The 16,979-nt window shown below is 49.1% G+C and overlaps 1 protein-coding gene across 4 annotated transcripts in view; it reads left to right on the top strand.

The window, feature by feature from the left end:
• The first annotated feature begins 12,270 nt into the window (after nucleotides 1–12,270).
• Nucleotides 12,271–16,979, top strand: part of GRIK4 (glutamate ionotropic receptor kainate type subunit 4) — a 304,116-nt gene continuing 299,407 nt past the window's right edge. For 3 of the 4 annotated variants that reach the window (XR_006287070.1, XM_043534174.1, XM_043534173.1), the window contains exon 1: nucleotides 12,281–12,394. The gene's annotated coding sequence lies outside the window, so the exon portion shown is untranslated. Of the gene's footprint in view, nucleotides 12,395–16,979 lie in introns of all 4 variants that reach the window. The other variant, XM_037882213.2, reaches the window with a different exon arrangement.

Below are 16,979 nucleotides of genomic sequence, written 5' to 3'. Positions count from 1 at the left end.
TTTTTTAAACTTAGCCCTTCATGGAAGAAGTCCAGATGTCTTTTTAAAATGGAGCTGCTAACAAAACCAGCAGGGCATACAAAGAGCTGTTGTGTTCCTGGATAGACAGACTCCCACAAGCGGGGCTCGAGCTAGCATGCTGAAAATTGCAGTGTGGATGATAGTGCACTTCAGCGGAGACTCAGGCTAGCCACCTGAGCTCGGAGCCAGGGGATCGGGTGGGCTTGAGAGCCTGAGCTCCTGACTAAGCCATACTGTCCACATTGTTGTTTTTTTTAGCACGTTAAGCTCAAGCCCCACGAGCACGAATCCATCTGCCCGGGCTGGGAGGCATGCTCCTAGCTGCAGTGTAGAAGTAACCTAGGTTGACAAGATGGCCATTATTTTTCCCCTCCAGCTTCTGCTTTGTTTTCCTCCAACTCACTCTTCCCAGTGAGTTTGAACTTTTCTCTTGCTGTTTGTCCTTAATTCTTCTTCACAAGTTAGGGGACATCAGCTCTGCAGTCGAGGTGCTGGTTGCAGCTCCGGTGGACGTAGTAGTGCTGGGTGGACGTGTCCAAGCATGGATAAAAAGAGCAGTGTAGATGCTTCAACGCGGGCTCTTTAAGCATGTGCTCGTATAGGTGACCTGCACTGAACCTCATGCCCCTGCATCCACACGGCTGTTTTTAGCTGCGCTAGCATGGGTATATCTACCCGGGCTCGAATCCCTCATTGGATTGGAGCGTAGACAAACCCTGAAGATCGACAGTGACTTTCCCATGGCAGAAGCCACATTACGGAAGACTGCATATCTGTGCGCGGGAGTGTTATAAGCTCTGAATTTTTTTCATTTTTATTCAGCAGCAGTTTTTCCTTCCTCAGGATCGAATAGAAATTTGAAGGGGAAGCAAAATTTGAACTTGCTATTGTACTTGGAGATTTTAATAGTGAACATCTGTGCTAAGATTGTTGTCCCTGGGCCTATATTTTATTGTTATCTGCAGAGGGTGATTGACACACATTCCTATTATTTAGTTCTGCCCCTCACCCCACCTTTTGGCTTCCCTGGCATTTGACATGGCACCGATCCAGATAACAAATCTGAAAAAGCCAGGTCCCTGGTATCTTTTCCCAAACTTTTGGAGTCCTGTTTCTCCCCTTCTGCAATGTGTCTCTACAGCTCCTTGAGAATGGCTTTATTACAGTTGGTAATCTGAGCTCTGTTGTGCTTTCTGAATGACGCTATTTGTGTTTTTTGCCTATTTAAATGTTTTATCTATTCCCTCTGCTGCACGATTGTAAATAAATTATTCAAAATAAACCAATCAAGTGCTGCTCTGTGACTTCTCCTGCAGCCAGTGCCCTCAAACCCAGCTAGGGGGAGAGGAGGACTGTAACGATCAGAAGGTGCTGTGTCTTCCAGGGCTCTTTCTCTTTCTGAAGGATCAAGTCTCTCTGGGATTCATCGCCCTGCTGGCTGGCTGCCACGGTTTTTGGAGTAGGGAAGTTGGAGCCAGGACTCAAAGAGTCTGACACAGATTTGTTACACTTTGGACAAGTTTGCACAGATTCTCTGGCGCACTATTTGTAGCGTTACAGTGATGTAGCCTACCCGACAGGGATGTTGGGGCTTTGGTAATATTTATTATTTGTACCTAACAGTGATGCCTAGGTACCGCAGTCATGGACCAGTGGTCTCGATGCTGTACAGACTCAACAAAAAGACTTTCTGTGTCTCAAAGAGCTTGCCATCTCAAGTTTGCAAATGGCTTTTAGATCCTCTGCTTTAGAAGTGCAGTGTGCTCCACTCCCAGCTCTTTCCATGGGTCCTCTAAAATTATCCTTCACTTCCTTGGATTTTTTTCCCTACCTTGCTTTGCATCCTAAGTATTTCCTTATTCTCAGTAAACTGGCAAGCAGGCTAGTGCTGCTTTCCAAAGAGCAAGGGCAGGATTTATATGCCATCTTGTTCCACTGAAGATCTTTCATGGGGTAGGAGGGCCTGTGCATTCCCCCCGCCCAGCCTGTCTCTAGGTGACCTTCATCAGCTAGTCGATGCAGTTATTTTTCCTCAAATATTTATGAAGGTTGGACTAAAATGAAAGCTGTCTAGTCTCTGGCATGTGATCCAGCCAGCTGGTCTGATTATTGTGAGTGTATCATCTGAGAAACAGGCTCAGCCAGTGAGAACATGTCCCACAGAAGTAGGAAGCTCTCATATCTCCAGTTTAGGCATGATCAACTATCTACGGACAGTAACTGCCCAAGCAAACTGGGAGGGGTTGGAGAGGGGCATCCAGAGTGTGTCTGCATTTTGATGTTGGTAGTCTCATGCTTCAGAACTTTCCAAATGCATTTGATTTTAAAAAGAGGAAGGAAAATCCTCATCCCCACTGGAAAGTGCTGGGGGCGGTATGCCTTTTGTGTTGATCGTTTGCCTCTGGATTCTTTGCTAATGTACGACAGCAGTGGCCCTTTAAAGATTTCTCCTGCCCTGCTATACAGGAGGAGGATTATTCTTTGAAAAGACAAACTTTGTTATTCAATAGAATACACCCTGCAGGACAGGAGGGATTTTAAGGGCTAGGACTGGGCATGCAGCTGAAGGAGACTCTTTGCCTGTGCATAGGGAAGATTGGAGGGAAATTTAACGAAGGCTGAAGCCATCCAGTGCCGAGTTCAGGCTAGCAGGGGAGTTCTAAGTGCAGGCTGAGGATCAAAGACAGCTGCAGTGTTATAAAATGTGGACCCATGGCTGATCTGTCCGTCTCTCTGTAACCACAGGGTGAGCTTAATGCTGATCAGCTGTGTGGCAGGTTTTCATTGCTGGGGAACTTCCATCAATTTTTATCAAGAAACCTTGACGTGCAGGCAAAAAATGTTTGGTGTTTTGTTTTTTTGTTTTTTTGCTTACAGGCAGCTCTCTGCCTCCTGGCCTGTTGCCAGCACAGCCCATAAACTGCCACAAAGAAGGCACCCTGGTGACTGTGGCAACTGGAGAACAGAGACTAGGTCCCCTGGAGACATGCCCTAGACTGGAAAATGTAAGGGGATTTCTGAGAAAGAGGGAGCAGTGCATCCACTGGAGGAGTGAGAGCCTCTGCTACCGCTAGCACCATCCAAATGATCCTGGGGAGGCCTGTAAGTCCCTGTCGGGGCTGAGAGGTTGGCAAATAAGTTTTCAACCCCACTGACCCCCTTGGCCTCCTCTTTGTGATCAATTTTGGACACTGTGTCCTGCACCATCCCTGTCCTTGCTGGGCAGGACTATGCACGTAGCTTCTTGGATTGTGCCATGAAAAAGCAATAAACTGAAATGTCCCTCACCATTTCTCCAATGCGAGAGCCTCTATTGGTCCCCCACCTCCACAGCTGCTATTTTATGGCTGCACGTCATCAGCTGGGCTATCAGTGGAATAAAACACCCTGAATCTCTCCACTGCTTCCTTGAACTGGTTTGTTTCCAGATGTCTGTGGCTTATTTAGCATGAAGCGTTTTCCCTGATCAATGTTTTAACTTTCCCTTTGATATTTACTCAGAGCTGCTGAATAAATGACATTAAATGGAGCTCCATGGATGGGAGAGTAAATCTACATTTCTGTCGGCTCTCTGGAGGTTTTGCAATAATTCAGACTACGGGAAGTTACTGTTATACTAGGATATTAATCAGTGTGGGGGTGGGGGGGGTTTGTGTCTGCCTCGCCCCCGCTGAAATTTCAATACAGGTTCCGCTTCCTAGCCTGAAACAACACACAGTGTCTTGAATTAACATGAGAAGGAAAGCTCTGTATTCTCCACTCACCTCCTCCCTTTTGGAATATTGCCTTCTCGCCATTTCAAAAGGGACTCCTTCTGTCCTCAGTGCGACCCTTATGAGGGCCATGAGATTAAATGCTCCTACTCTGGGGGTTTTTTCATTTTGCTTTGAAATTGTATCTGTGCACCTCCCCCAGCCTGTCCCAGCTCTAAAGTCTTATTAGATGGCATTGAACAACTGAGGGTTTTGCTACCTTTTCACCATGTATCCTGGTGTCTTCTGATTTACAACCAGGTTCCTGTGTTGATCAAACTGCCCGTTCAGTGATGTGTGCCCTTGCCCTATCTTTTACCTGCAGTTATTGATATTTGTATGCAATCGTATGTAATTTCCATACACCGAGAACCAGAGTTATTCCAGGGGACCTGATACAGCCCCAACTCTCCCTTGCTATAGCTGAACTGGTGGTTGAAATGTTTTCAGCTTTGGCCTGCTTCAAATGAAGATGCCCAAGGATTGTGTGTCTGGTCAGGTTCCATAGTAATTAATTGCCAACTGTTGTGATATTTGGTGGTTTTCTTAAAGCCTCAGCTGCTAGAGTTGTGTGAATGTAAGAAACTCCGCTTTCTTTTCCTAAATGCATTTGTAGTCCTTGTGCTTACAGAGAAAAGCTTGAAAATGTGACCCAAGAGCACCCTAAAGGCTCAGAAACTGGAAGAAAAAGGTGGGGGAGGAAGCAAATATATAAAATTAAAATCTCAGTTTTAAGCCCGTCTTTTTTTTTTTTTTGGTAGGGGTGTATGATTGGGGGTGGCCTTACTGAAATAATAAAGGGAGTGTTTTAACCTGGGCCAGATCCACAGCAGTTGTCCATCAATGTGTTTCTACTGATGTCTGTGGACTCTGCTGGCCCTGTGTCTATAATATTTTCCTTTTTGAAGCACTCTATCAGACTTAGTACTCCAAATCCCCATGAGATGGGTACGTATCTGATATTTCACAGGTGAGGAAACGCAGAGGCACAGAGGATACATTTTCAAAAGCATGCACGGATTTGGGGCATCTCATTGGGTAAGGACCCAACTTTGAGATACTTGGGGCCTGATTTTCATGGGGTTGATGTACGTATGCTTCTAGTGCGAAGCACTGAGATGCAGGTGCTCCACGTCTCTGAAAATCAGCCCAAAGAGGTGGCCACAAATTGAGGCATTATATATCAGTGGATACTTTTTGAAAAATAAGACCAAAGCAATTGGCCTGTGGTCCCAAAGTGAGTCATGTTCCAATGTGGGATTAGAACACGAGTTCCTGGAAGGTATCCCTCTGCTTAGGCCAATAGCTTAGCCGTATGGCTGTTTGAGTGTGTTGAAACAAGGCTCCCCTCCCTTTCCTTTCAGGAACAATTCTGGATTTGAACTTTGGCTCCTAAATTCTACCCAGTTTCTTTCAGCTTTTTGCAGCTGCTGCTTCATTTGGGTTCTTCACTTCTCTGGCTTCATTCAAAGGGTTTTAAAATGCTTTGTAGTTCAGGGAAAGGAAAATTCTTCCCATTTCAGCCAGATCCAATCGAAATCTATCTTCTCCAGTCTTCATAGTGGTGTTTTTACAGTCACAGCTTTGGTGTCCACAGTTACTCTGCCATGAAGCTGTTGAGCAGATATTTATGTTTGTCATAAATATAAAGGGAAGGGTAAACCCCTTTAAAATCCCTCCTGGCCAGAGGAAAAATCCTCTCACCTGTAAAGGCCCAACGCTTTCCTAATAAATAAACTCAGATAAACATTTGGTGGTGGCAGTGCAAGTCCAAGGGCAAAAGGGTAAAACAGTTTGTACCTTGGGGAAGTTTTAACCTAAGTTGGTAAAAGTAAGCTTAGGAGGTTTTCATGCAGGTCCCCACATATGTACCCTAGAGTTCAGAGTGGGGAAGGAACCTTGACAGGTGAGAGAATTTTTTCCTCTGGCCAGGAGAGATTTTAAAGGGGTTTACCCTTCCCTCTATATTTATGACAGTGTTTATGCTACAGTACTGCCTGGAGGGCCCTATTGTGCTAGCACTGCACAAATGTAGCAAGAGACGAGCTTGGGTTCAACAAATTGTCTTGTCTGTTTAGACTGTAAAAGGGTCAGAGGGGGCACAGAGAGCAGAAATGCTTTTACCAAAGTTGTGTGGCATCACTGGGCCTAGAACCTGCGTGTTCTGACTTTCCAGCTCGGCTCTGCTCTCTGGAACCACACTGCATCTTGGCTCTCTGAAGTCAATTTCATTCTTCATGCAGAGTGGGTCCTGTTGCTGGAATGTTTCTCTTTTTAAAGTCTTAATTCTTATGCTTTCACCACATTTCAAAGAGGAGTGTGTTTCTTTAATGACTACTCTTAATTTTTCTTTGGCACATGAATGAAACCTATAGAAGAAAACCTCTTTTGATAGCAGTAATTACAAGGGAATGAACACCAGAACAATAAAGAATCTGACAGATCTGAATCAAGGACAACACTTTGCAAACAGCAATCTGGTGTTTTTATTATTCTCATTTAAAAAGAAAAAAACCTCCTATGGTTACAGTATTGTACTAGGCCTTTAGCCATCTGAGTTCAATTCCTGGCTTTGCATAAGACTCCCTGGGTGACCCTAGGCAAGTTATATAAGCCCAGATCTGCAGTGGTATTTGGGCACCTAACTCCCACTCAAAATCAGTGCGAGCTAGGTCTCTGGATAGCTTTGAGGATTTGGGTTTAATGGCTCTGTGCCAGCTAATGTCTCCATGCCTCAGTTCATAATCTGAAATATGGGGGTAGCAATCTTTCAATTCTCCTACCCTTGACTTGTCTATTGATATAAGCTAGTTTGCATACAAACAATCTCACTGTGATATAATCAGCACCTCCTACACTGCAGCTCCACTCTCAGTGAGACCTCTTGGAGAAACTGGAATAGAAATGAAGGTAAAAGAGTTCAGGCAATGGGTGGTTTGAAAGATACAAGTCAGAGATTGGGGACAGGGGGGTTATGTGGGAAGAGAAGGATTTTGGCTTGGTTGTAGCAAAAGTTCATCTAGTGAAGGAATGAATTTGTGTGAGTCAGAGAATAGAGCTGTGTTCCAAGGGAGAAAAAAATCTTTGTCATGATTGCAAAGCTACTCATTCAAAGGTTAGGAAATGCCAGGAGGAGGGGAGGCTACTGCACAGCTCTGGTGAGTAGGCCCATAATGAAGAAGAGGAGCGATGTAGGAACTGACAATGGGATATGGAGTCTTCCTGGTGCAGGCCATGATTTGAATGTAGTCCAAGGCTATAGTGGCTGAAAGCTGTCACTCCGGAACGATGGCTCTGTTTTTATTTGCATGAACGGAGCCTACAGGTCCTACTGGTGATTTAAACCCTACTGTGCAAGGCTCTGTATGAAATGAAAAGACAGTTCCTGCCCCAAACAGCTAACCAGCAAAGCACCTGGCAAACAACTATTCACTTTACAAAACCCATCATAAAAAGTATTTGCATTAGTGACGTCTACAATGATTATTTAGCGCTTTGTTTTTTCTTCCCACTTATAGAACTGTATTCTGCCAACGCTCATCTATTTAATTTTACCTCTGTGAATAGGCCTGTGGGACTAACTCCCCAGCTGCTGTAAATCATCAGAGCTCCATTTATTTCAGTAAGGCTACCCCATTTTACACCAGCCAAGAATCTGGCCTCATGTCTTCAGTAGAGCTATTCACATGAGTAACGTGACCTACGTCTGTAAGTACTTGTGAGATTGGGGTCACAGCCCCTCTTTGTACTATAATCCCCTTTTACATTTGAACAGATTTTCTTTTACTTTTTCAAATAAAAACACCCCAGTTTATTTTTCACAAATGTTCCTTATTTACACAATTGGTCTAGTTAACTCATTGGAGCGGTCTCTGGTTAGAAATATAGAATTAGGTCTCGTGGTTTTTTTTGTTTGTTTTTTGCAACTACCATTACCTAGAGCTGTCCTTTCAGTGCTCAGTCTGCCTGTAGAATTATGTAATCTGGACATGTTCTCTCATTGGCAAAAAAAATCATTTTGAACACTAACGAGGAAAAATCGTACCCACAACAGATTTTTGCCTCTCTATTTCAGTGAAGGGAGGTATATTGGATTCTGTAACGCCTTTCATCCTGAAGGATTTCACAATGCTTTACCGATTTAACTAACTCCTATGCAGTCTGTTTATTCTGCCACTGAAATGTAGCCACCTCTGGAGTTAAGTGCAGCAGCTGTTTACAGGGTGCAGAGCTCAACTACATGCCTGTTTAAGATAAGAAGAGAAAAATTCCCTGAGTTCTATTGAAAATGCAGGAGTAATTTGTTTTGCTATATAATAGGCACCTAGATGAACAAAATGTTGTTACTGATGGGGTTGGGGGGGAGAGGGGAATTCGGCTAGGCTGTTGGGGTTAATGGATGATGGACTATTAGATGGGCCAAACTGTCTTGCAAATTTCAGTGTTAGTTATAAATTGCGGAAATTATCCCATAACTACCTCTGCAGGTTTTTTTGCATCTTTCTCTGAAGCAACTGCTGCTGGCCACTCTCAGAGACAGGTACTACACTAGATTGAGCACTGGTCTGGTACAGTAGGGCAATTCCTATGAGCATCACTTTTGGTCCTCTATTTTGATCACTCCTTGCATGTGTCTGATTTTCATTCTGTGCCTTGTAGGCTTCAGTCAGCATCTTCACAACATCTCTTGAAGAGGGAGTGCGAGGCTTGGTCTATATCTAAAACAGGTTGAACTAGCTACATTCCTCAGGGGTGTGGAAAATTCACAGGCCTGAGAGATGCAGTTAAGCCCCAGTACAGCCATTGCTAAGTCAACAGAAGAATTCTGTCATTGCCCTTGCTACCAGCTCTCTGGTGGGAGGATGCATTACACCCCCAGAAAACCCCCTCCATCACTGTAGGAATAGAAGTATCTGTGTTACAGCACAAAAGCTCTGTCACTGCAATGCATACAATGTAGGTGCCTTTGAGCATGGTGATCGGTGACTTAAACGTAGGCCTTGTCTACACGCCGGAGACCAGACTGCTGTAACTATGCCCTGTATGTGCTGGTGGTAGGGGTTTTTCTGTCTGTGTAGGAACACCTTCTCTTTCAACAACATGGGATAGAAGCTCAGAGAACTTCTCCATCAACATTGCTGCGTCTACCCTGGGGCTTTTGTGGGCTCAGCGATATTAGTCAGGGGAAGGTTTTTCACACGCCTAACTGCTTTAGCTATGCTGATCAAACTTTTCAGTGTGGACTAGGCCACAGATAGTCCCTGATTGAGGACATTATTTGCCCACCTTTCTGTCTCTGGGGGAGGGATGGTCTTTCTACCTATCTCAGGTATCTGTCTCTTCCTGTCTTTGTATGGCACCACTTGCAATAGGCCCCCAAGCCCACTTCTGGTCTCTGTTGATAAAGGTGCTACCATAATATATTTACAATTTCCCTCCTGAATGATCCCAGAAACAAACTGAGATCCCAAAGTGTCTTAAATAAAACACAGTCTACTCTGGTAAGGGTGCAATCAAAGGAAATTGAAGACAGGGCCATGAGCTGTCCTACTTCTAAGCCTGCTTCAAGGCTCCTGCCTGTTGGCCTAGAACACTTTAGGGGCAAAAGGGAAAATGGGAGAACAAGAGGCTCATATCAGCATTTCTGTGTTTCAATTTCCCGTCTTGCCAAGCTCCTGTGGGTCACCATCTCTGCCTCCTGGCATTCCAGGGCCTTTGCAGCCATGAACTTGTCTTTCCGATGTTGCTTTCTGGGGACTGATCTCTCTCTACCTCCCTTCTGTTAAATGCTAAGGGAAAGAGCTTAAATGACTTCACTGGAGCTATGCTGATTTACAGCTGCTGGGAATTTGACCCTGAGACTTTCTAACGTCAAGACCTTGGATTAGCTTTCCAGTTCTGTAGACTTCTTTTTACAACCCTACCCCCAAGGCAGAAGCTCACAAGAACATCCTGGAGGACTTTCTACAAAGCAGAGAATGTATCCATATTGAGTACAAAAGACCGACATTCGGAGAACATCCAGGTTGCAAAGCAAACCACTTCAAAGACAGAAAATGCCAAGATGGGTGGCAGGAACTCAGCACTCATTAGGATCTGGCCTACAATGAGCAGATAGAGGGATTCCTGCCTGACTCTAGCAATGGCCACCTTATGCCCTGAAGCAGGCCATGGTGATTCCTCCCTATTTTAGCCTGTTTAAGTGCAGAAGCTGTTATTGGTCACAAAATTATCCAGCCTCTACTTTTATCCAGACTCATTTTCTTTTCTGCCCAGCATGGCCCTGCCGCCTTTCCCCCTGTATTCAAAGGGCGGTACAATCCTCCACTTGCCTCAGTGCTGCCGCCCAGACAGCCAAGAGTCTAGGAGCTTGGGGGCCATAGATGAAACTGAAAAGCAAGTGCAGCCCAGACCTAGGGAAATACTCTTTCACACAAAGAATAATAAATGATTGGGCTGGCCCATTGATGCAAAGGCTCAGGGATGATTCAAGGAGTAACGGACTTGTAGCTATTGTCCTAAGAGAAACTGTGTGTGAAGGGGATGAGTTCAAAGCACCCTGGGGCTGTTACCTGTGGGTCTTAGGAGCAATTTGTCTCTGTGGCAGAGGCATTTCTGCCCCCCAGTAAAGCTGTTCCCTTTTCTCTTCTCTCTCTCAATGCTGTTTCTTCCTAGCAGGAGGGGAAGATGAGTTTGTCTGAAATAATAGCTCTTTGTTAATGCACAAGTCCAGTTAATTGAAGGGATAAAAGCTTTGTTTCTTACTATTCAACAAAACCCCATAAACCAAAACTACAGTATTTAACAGCACCGCTCTATAGGATTGCTCTTTACAGCAGTGTTACTACAGCCCTGGGGGCTGATACCAGGTATTTTTTGTTGTTTTACAGTAAGAGAAGCCGCAGTTCTGCCCCCTCCTATCTGCTCTGACTATATTACTGACAAGAAATTGGTGCAAGAATTGTTTTTGCCTTGGTGGAAATGCCCCATGGCTTCCCAGCACTGTGTGCTGGGACAGGGGGAGATGTTCACCTTGAAGGTTAAGATTTTGGGGGCTGCGAGCAAAGGCATTTAAGCCGGTCCTGTCCAAAGCTCCAACCCCACCCTCCAGCGGGAGGGAAGGAAACAGTGTCCCGGCAGGAAATCCGATCCTTTGCAACATACCAGCCCGGCGGTTCCACAGCAGTTACTAATTGGGGCTGCCCAGCTCCGGCCCCCTGGGCCAGGGGTGCTGATTTCTCAGGGTGGGGGCTCAACACTTCTCGAAGCCGGCCTCCCGAGCCACGGGTCGTTTTAGAAAAGCGAGGCCACGGGTTTTTGGTCTTATTTACAGTGGCCATTTCCCTAAGGCAACCTCGCCGGAGAACCGGGGCATCCTTCCGCCGGGGGCCCCACTGCTCGCCCCTGCTGCCTCGGGTCCTAGCCGGCTTCCCCCGCTCCTCTCTCCCCGCGGCCTCACCCACCTTTCCCCGCCGGGCTCCTGGCTCCAGCAGGGGGCCCCCGCTCCCCGCTCCAGAGGCGGCTCCTGGCCCCCGCGCGGGGCAAGGCTGCAGCGGGGCACGGGGGCTCCGCCTGGCCGAGCGCACTCCGTGCTGCCCCCGCGCCACCCGGTACCGCCCCCCGTGCTCCTCCCGCCCCGGTATTGCCCCCCGCCGTGCCCCTCCCCCCCGGGGACTGCCCCCCTTCCCGGTGCTGCCCCCCCCGCCGTGCCCCTCCCCCCCCGGGTACTGCCCCCCCCGCCGTGCCCCTCCGCCCCGGGAACTGCCCCCCCCCGCCGTGCCCCCTCCCAGGATACTGCCCCCCTCCCGCCGCCGTGCTCCTCCTCCGCTACTGCACCCCCAGCCGTGCCCCTCTGCCCCGTGTACTGCACCCCTGCTGTGCTCCTCCTCCCGGTACTGCTGCCCCTCCTGCCGTGCCCCCTCCCAGGGTACTGCACCCCCCTCCTCGCGGTACTGCTCCCCCCCGTCGTGCCCCCTCCCAGGGTACTGCACCCTTCCTCCTCCCAGTACTGCCCCCGCCGCCGTGCCCCCTCCTCCTCCCAGTACTGCACCCCCCGCCGTGCCACACCCCCCCTCCCCCTCCCTGTACTGACCCCCCCGCCGTGCCCCCTCCCCCCAGGTACTGCACCCTCCCTCCTCCTGGTGCTGCTCCCCCGCCGTGCCCCCTCCTCCTCCTGTACTTCACCCCCTGCCACACCCCCTCCTTCTCCTCCCGGTACCGCACCCCCCGCTGGGTCCCCTCCCCTGGGTTCTGCACCCCCCCGCCGAGCCCCCCGGTACTGCACCCCCACCGTGCCCCCTCCCAGTACTGCACCCCGCTGTCCCCTCCCCCGGTACTGCACCCCCACCGAGGCCCCCCTTCTTCCGGATACTGCCCCCCCCCGCCATGTGCCCCCCTTTCCCCGGGTACAGCAGCCCCTGCCGAGCTCCCCGGCACTGCACCCCCCCGGCTCCGTGCAGTTCCCCCGGTCTCCACCGGGGGCCCCCCCGTTCCCTCCGCTCCTCCCCGGTGCTGCCGGACGCGGGCTCTCCGCTGGTGCTGCCGCCGGATCACGCCGAGTCTGCGGGAAAAGCCCCGGCTCCCGCCCGCTGCCCAGCCCGGAGCCCCGGGGAGCCGCTCAGGTAGGAGACCGGCCGCCGCTGCGTGGCCCCCGCGATGCGGCTCGGCTCGGCCAGCCCCGGCCCCCCGCACGCCCCGCCGTCCGCCCGGCGGGGTCCCCGCGCCCAGCCCCGGGCTCCTGCAGCCGCTTCCAGGGGAGAGACACCTTCGTCCCCGCCCGGTTCCTCGCCCGGGCTCTGCCTCCTTGCGCCCCATCCAGCCTGCGCCCTGCCCGGAGCCCGCTGGAGCCGTACGCCCTCGCCCACCCGCACCCCTTTGCTGCCCAGCGCCTCCTCTCGGGTCCCCCACCCTCCTTGCCCTCTTCATCCCCAGTGCCCGCTGCATCGGGGCCACCTTTGGCCCTCGGGTTCAGGATCATCCCCGGGGGCCCAGTGGCCGGGGGGAGGAGGGGAGGGTAACTGGGGGAGAGGGAGTCCGCATCAGAATCTACCCGGGAGGGGGATGGTGGCTAAGAAATGAAGAAGCAACTCCAGGGTCCCTGGATTAGCTGGGAGAAGAGGATGGGGGTCGGGGGGGGGGGGGGAGGAAGGGGGGACGGAAAGCTGGGTCCAGTTGTGTGATCCTCTTTTTGGAAGAGGCTGGACTGCAGGAGCTGGCTGTGCCATGGCTGGGGAGGTGAGAAGCAGGCGCTGAACTCCCCCAGGGGGTAGGTCTGTGGAGTGTTTGAAATGACTCAGATTTCCACCAGATCGTTCGTGATGATAATAAGAAATGTTTTAAAAATTACCTGTTAATACAAATAGATACTGTGCAAGATAACCCCCCCCTGGGACGAGATGCTATGGGGGAGAGGCGGGGCTGGGAGGATGTTCTGGAGAGGGATGGGGGTGAAGGATGAAGGGGGCGTGGAGTGGGGAGAGAGAAAGATGAATAGGTGGAAGAGAGAAGGATGGGGTGGGAGGGAGTTTTGGAAGGAGAAGAAGAAGAAGATGCAGTGGTGGTGGGTGGTGTGGTTGGAGAAGTAAATAGTGAACGGAGGACTGGGATGGAGGCATGGCAGCTGGTGGGTGAGGGAGAGATGGATGGAGGAATGGCACTGCTGGCTAGAAATTCATGGTCACTTATGAAGAGTCTTTCAAGTGACATCTATTTCTCTGAGCAACCACCCTTCCTCTGTGGCTGACCTGGGGGTTGTGAGCAGTGGGGCACCTCCTGGTACTGTCTCCATGGCAGGGCTCCTGAAAATGTCCTGATCTATGTTTCCTGGAGAGCTCTCTTTCCCGCCCTTGTAGGACTCTGGCATCCTGTGTGGACTTGTAATGACTTCACAATTTAAACTGTTTTTAAAAGATTTAACCAACAGAAATGTACCATTGTATGAATGCTTCCCAACTACATTGTTGTTATCCATTATACCATCTATTAGTCAAGGACTCTCCCACCAGCCATGGCAACAGATTATTTGTGATCACAATACTTTAGCATATCAAGAGTTGTAAATAACTGAGCTCCGTACCCTAGCCTTCAGCAAAGCCGAAACCTGAGGAGAGCAGGAATAAAGCACAGAGCCTAATTCCTGTGGGTTACCTGGACATGACTTCACTTCCCTGATATCATGGGAAGCACGTGGTAGTTTCACAGAGTCCAGGAGCCGAGCTGGCTGAGGTGGATGCTTGCCAGGTAGCTGGAAGTGGCTATTTTAGTACCCAGAGATTGCAGGCACTGGTGTTTTTGTAAATACCTTTAGATAACTATTTTCCCAGTGTCTTTGGGTTAGGAAGATGGGGTCAAACTAATCCATAATGTCACCTCACTGGATTCAATGGAGTTACACCAGGGGTGAGTTTGTCCTAAAGTGATTTCCATCTGGGATACCTCATTCTCTGTGTGTGAGAAGGTTACCTGGAAATGCAGGTGTAATCCTTGTGCAGCCCCTTGTTAATAGTGTAGCTTTGCAAGGTGCAGAGGGATTCCAAAAGCCTCCCTAGGCCCAGCTTTATTCTGCCATAACAGAGATGCTTCATCTCAAGCATGTCCTGCAACTCTGAACGGGAGCCTTTTGGGCGGAGGGAGGGGGGGAGGATGTTTGCTGTAGATACTGCGCATTGCTCATCATTAATCAGGTTTATTATTTTCCCAAACTGGCAGGATTCATTCCTCAAGGTCGCGACCCTCAGGAGAGTTAATCTAATATGCACACATTACTCAGTCTGGGCTTGTTTAATTTTCAGCACTTTCCTCATTTCCTGTTGAGGAGCTATTGCCTGGGCGTACGGGAGCTGTGCTTTGCCTCCAGGCCTCTAGCAGGAGGCAGTGTACAATGCCCAGGTCTTGTTGCAGTAGCATCCAGGGCGATGTCCCGTCCCTTTCCAGCCTCCAGCAGGAGCCGATGCCCACGTCCTGCAGCAACAGCATCCAGGCTAGAATTGCCCCTTCTAGCCTCCAGCAGGAAGTAGTTGCTAAGTGCCTATATCTTGTTGTAGCAGGACAGTCTCCTCTTCCAAATGCTTCAGGAGCCAGTACCTAGTGTCTACATCTTGCTGTGGCTAGCTAGCAGGGGAGAGCCTTCTATTCTTACTTCCAGCAGAAACTGGTGCCTAATACCCACAGCCTGCTGCAGAATTCTCCTTTTCGAACCACTAGCAGGAGCCAAATCCCTTAGCCACCAAGGCATGTGTGTGCAGGTAGGAGGCTGCTGGTAACAAGACTTGCTATTTTTGTGCCAGGGCTTTTCTTTTGCTACATTTCACATAGGAATAGAAAAGGGCTTTGTTAGATGAATCTGCAGCCAATCTCCTGCAGTGCCAAGGCAGGATACTTTAAAAGCTTTCTTGACATAAGACCTTTTTAACATATGCATGTTAGTGTAACTGTTGTATTTTAGAGGAACTGGCTGGCTGGGAAGAGAGGTAATGAGCGACTGAACCTTTCACCTGCAGGCCGCTGGTTCAAATCCAGTCCAGATTAATAATGACTGAAAACTGCCAAAGTGCTGTTTGGTGGTGTGTGTGAAAAGAATTGTTTGACTTAATCTATTTCCTGGCGGACAGGCTTTTACATCACCAGACCGGACATAAATTAGTACCCCTGGAAGAAAGCAGTGGATGAATGGGCCATGGAGACTGGACTACTAAAGTTAGTGCTGGCATGCAGGAAAATTGCACTGTCAGAGCCTCCGTTCTGGAGATAAAGTGGGCGTCCATTGTCCATTTGGAACCTTTCAGCAGCACAAAATGAATTGCATGAAATCCTTGGAGAGAGATGTTTTAAAATGTAGTCTGTTAACCCTTTGCGTACTCGCTCCTAATACAGATCCTCTCCACCACTTCCATTTTTAGAGGCAGGTTCCATGAAAGGTTGAAAATCTTCAAAATAATGAGCCACAGGCTGAGATCAGGGGAATGCCAATTCCAGCTCCTCGGCTGGGGATTGGAAGGGAGGGAGATGCACCTGATGACCAGGGGGTGATCTGCCCAGCAAAATTTCCTCTCATCCAGAGGACAGGCCACCTGTAAAGTCTTGCTGTGTGCTGGGATTTCAGCATGGGTGCTGCAGCGCTTAGGAATGACTGCATTACTGTTGACTGGATGTTTCTTGTTGAAGATTTTCATAGAATCATAGAATCATAGAATATCAGGGTTGGAAGGGACCCCAGAAGGTCATCTAGTCCAACCCCCTGCTCAAAGCAGGACCAAGTCCCAGTTAAATCATCCCAGCCAGGGCTTTGTCAAGCCTGACCTTAAAAACCTGTAAGGAAGGAGATTCTACCACCTCCCTAGGTAACGCATTCCAGTGTTTCACCACCCTCTTAGTGAAAAAGTTTTTCCTAATATCCAATCTAAACCTCCCCCATTGCAACTTGAGACCATTACTCCTCGTTCTGTCATCTGCTACCATTGAGAACAGTCTAGAGCCATCCTCTTTGGAACCCCCTTTCAGGTAGTTGAAAGCAGCTATCAAATCCCCCCTCATTCTTCTCTTCTGCAGACTAAACAATCCCAGCTCCCTCAGCCTCTCTTCATAAGTCATGTGCTCTAGACCCCTAATCATTTTTGTTGCCCTTCGCTGGACTCTTTCCAATTTATCCACATCCTTCTTGTAGTGTGGGGCCCAAAACTGGACACAGTACTCCAGATGAGGCCTCACCAGTGTCGAATAGAGGGGAACGATCACGTCCCTCGATCTGCTCGCTATGCCCCTACTTATACATCCCAAAATGCCATTGGCCTTCTTGGCAACAAGGGCACACTGCTGACTCATATCCAGCTTCTCGTCCACTGTCACCCCTAGGTCCTTTTCCGCAGAACTGCTGCCTAGCCATTCGGTCCCTAGTCTGTAGCGGTGCATTGGGTTCTTCCGTCCTAAGTGCAGGACCCTGCACTTATCCTTATTGAACCTCATCAGATTTCTTTTGGCCCAATCCTCCAATTTGTCTAGGTCCTTCTGTATCCTATCCCTCCCCTCCAGCGTATCTACCACTCCTCCCAGTTTAGTATCATCCGCAAATTTGCTGAGAGTGCAATCCACACCATCCTCCAGATCATTTATGAAGATATTGAACAAAACCGGCCCCAGGACCGACCCCTGGGGCACTCCACTTGACACCGGCTGCCAACTAGACATGGAGCCATTGATCACTACCCGTTG

Source organism: Chelonia mydas, chromosome 22 (assembly GCF_015237465.2).
Source record: "Chelonia mydas isolate rCheMyd1 chromosome 22, rCheMyd1.pri.v2, whole genome shotgun sequence".
Taxonomy (NCBI): Eukaryota; Metazoa; Chordata; order Testudines; family Cheloniidae; genus Chelonia; species Chelonia mydas.
Note: the sequence above shows the minus strand (reverse complement) of the source record. Positions and strands in the feature narration are given on the sequence as shown.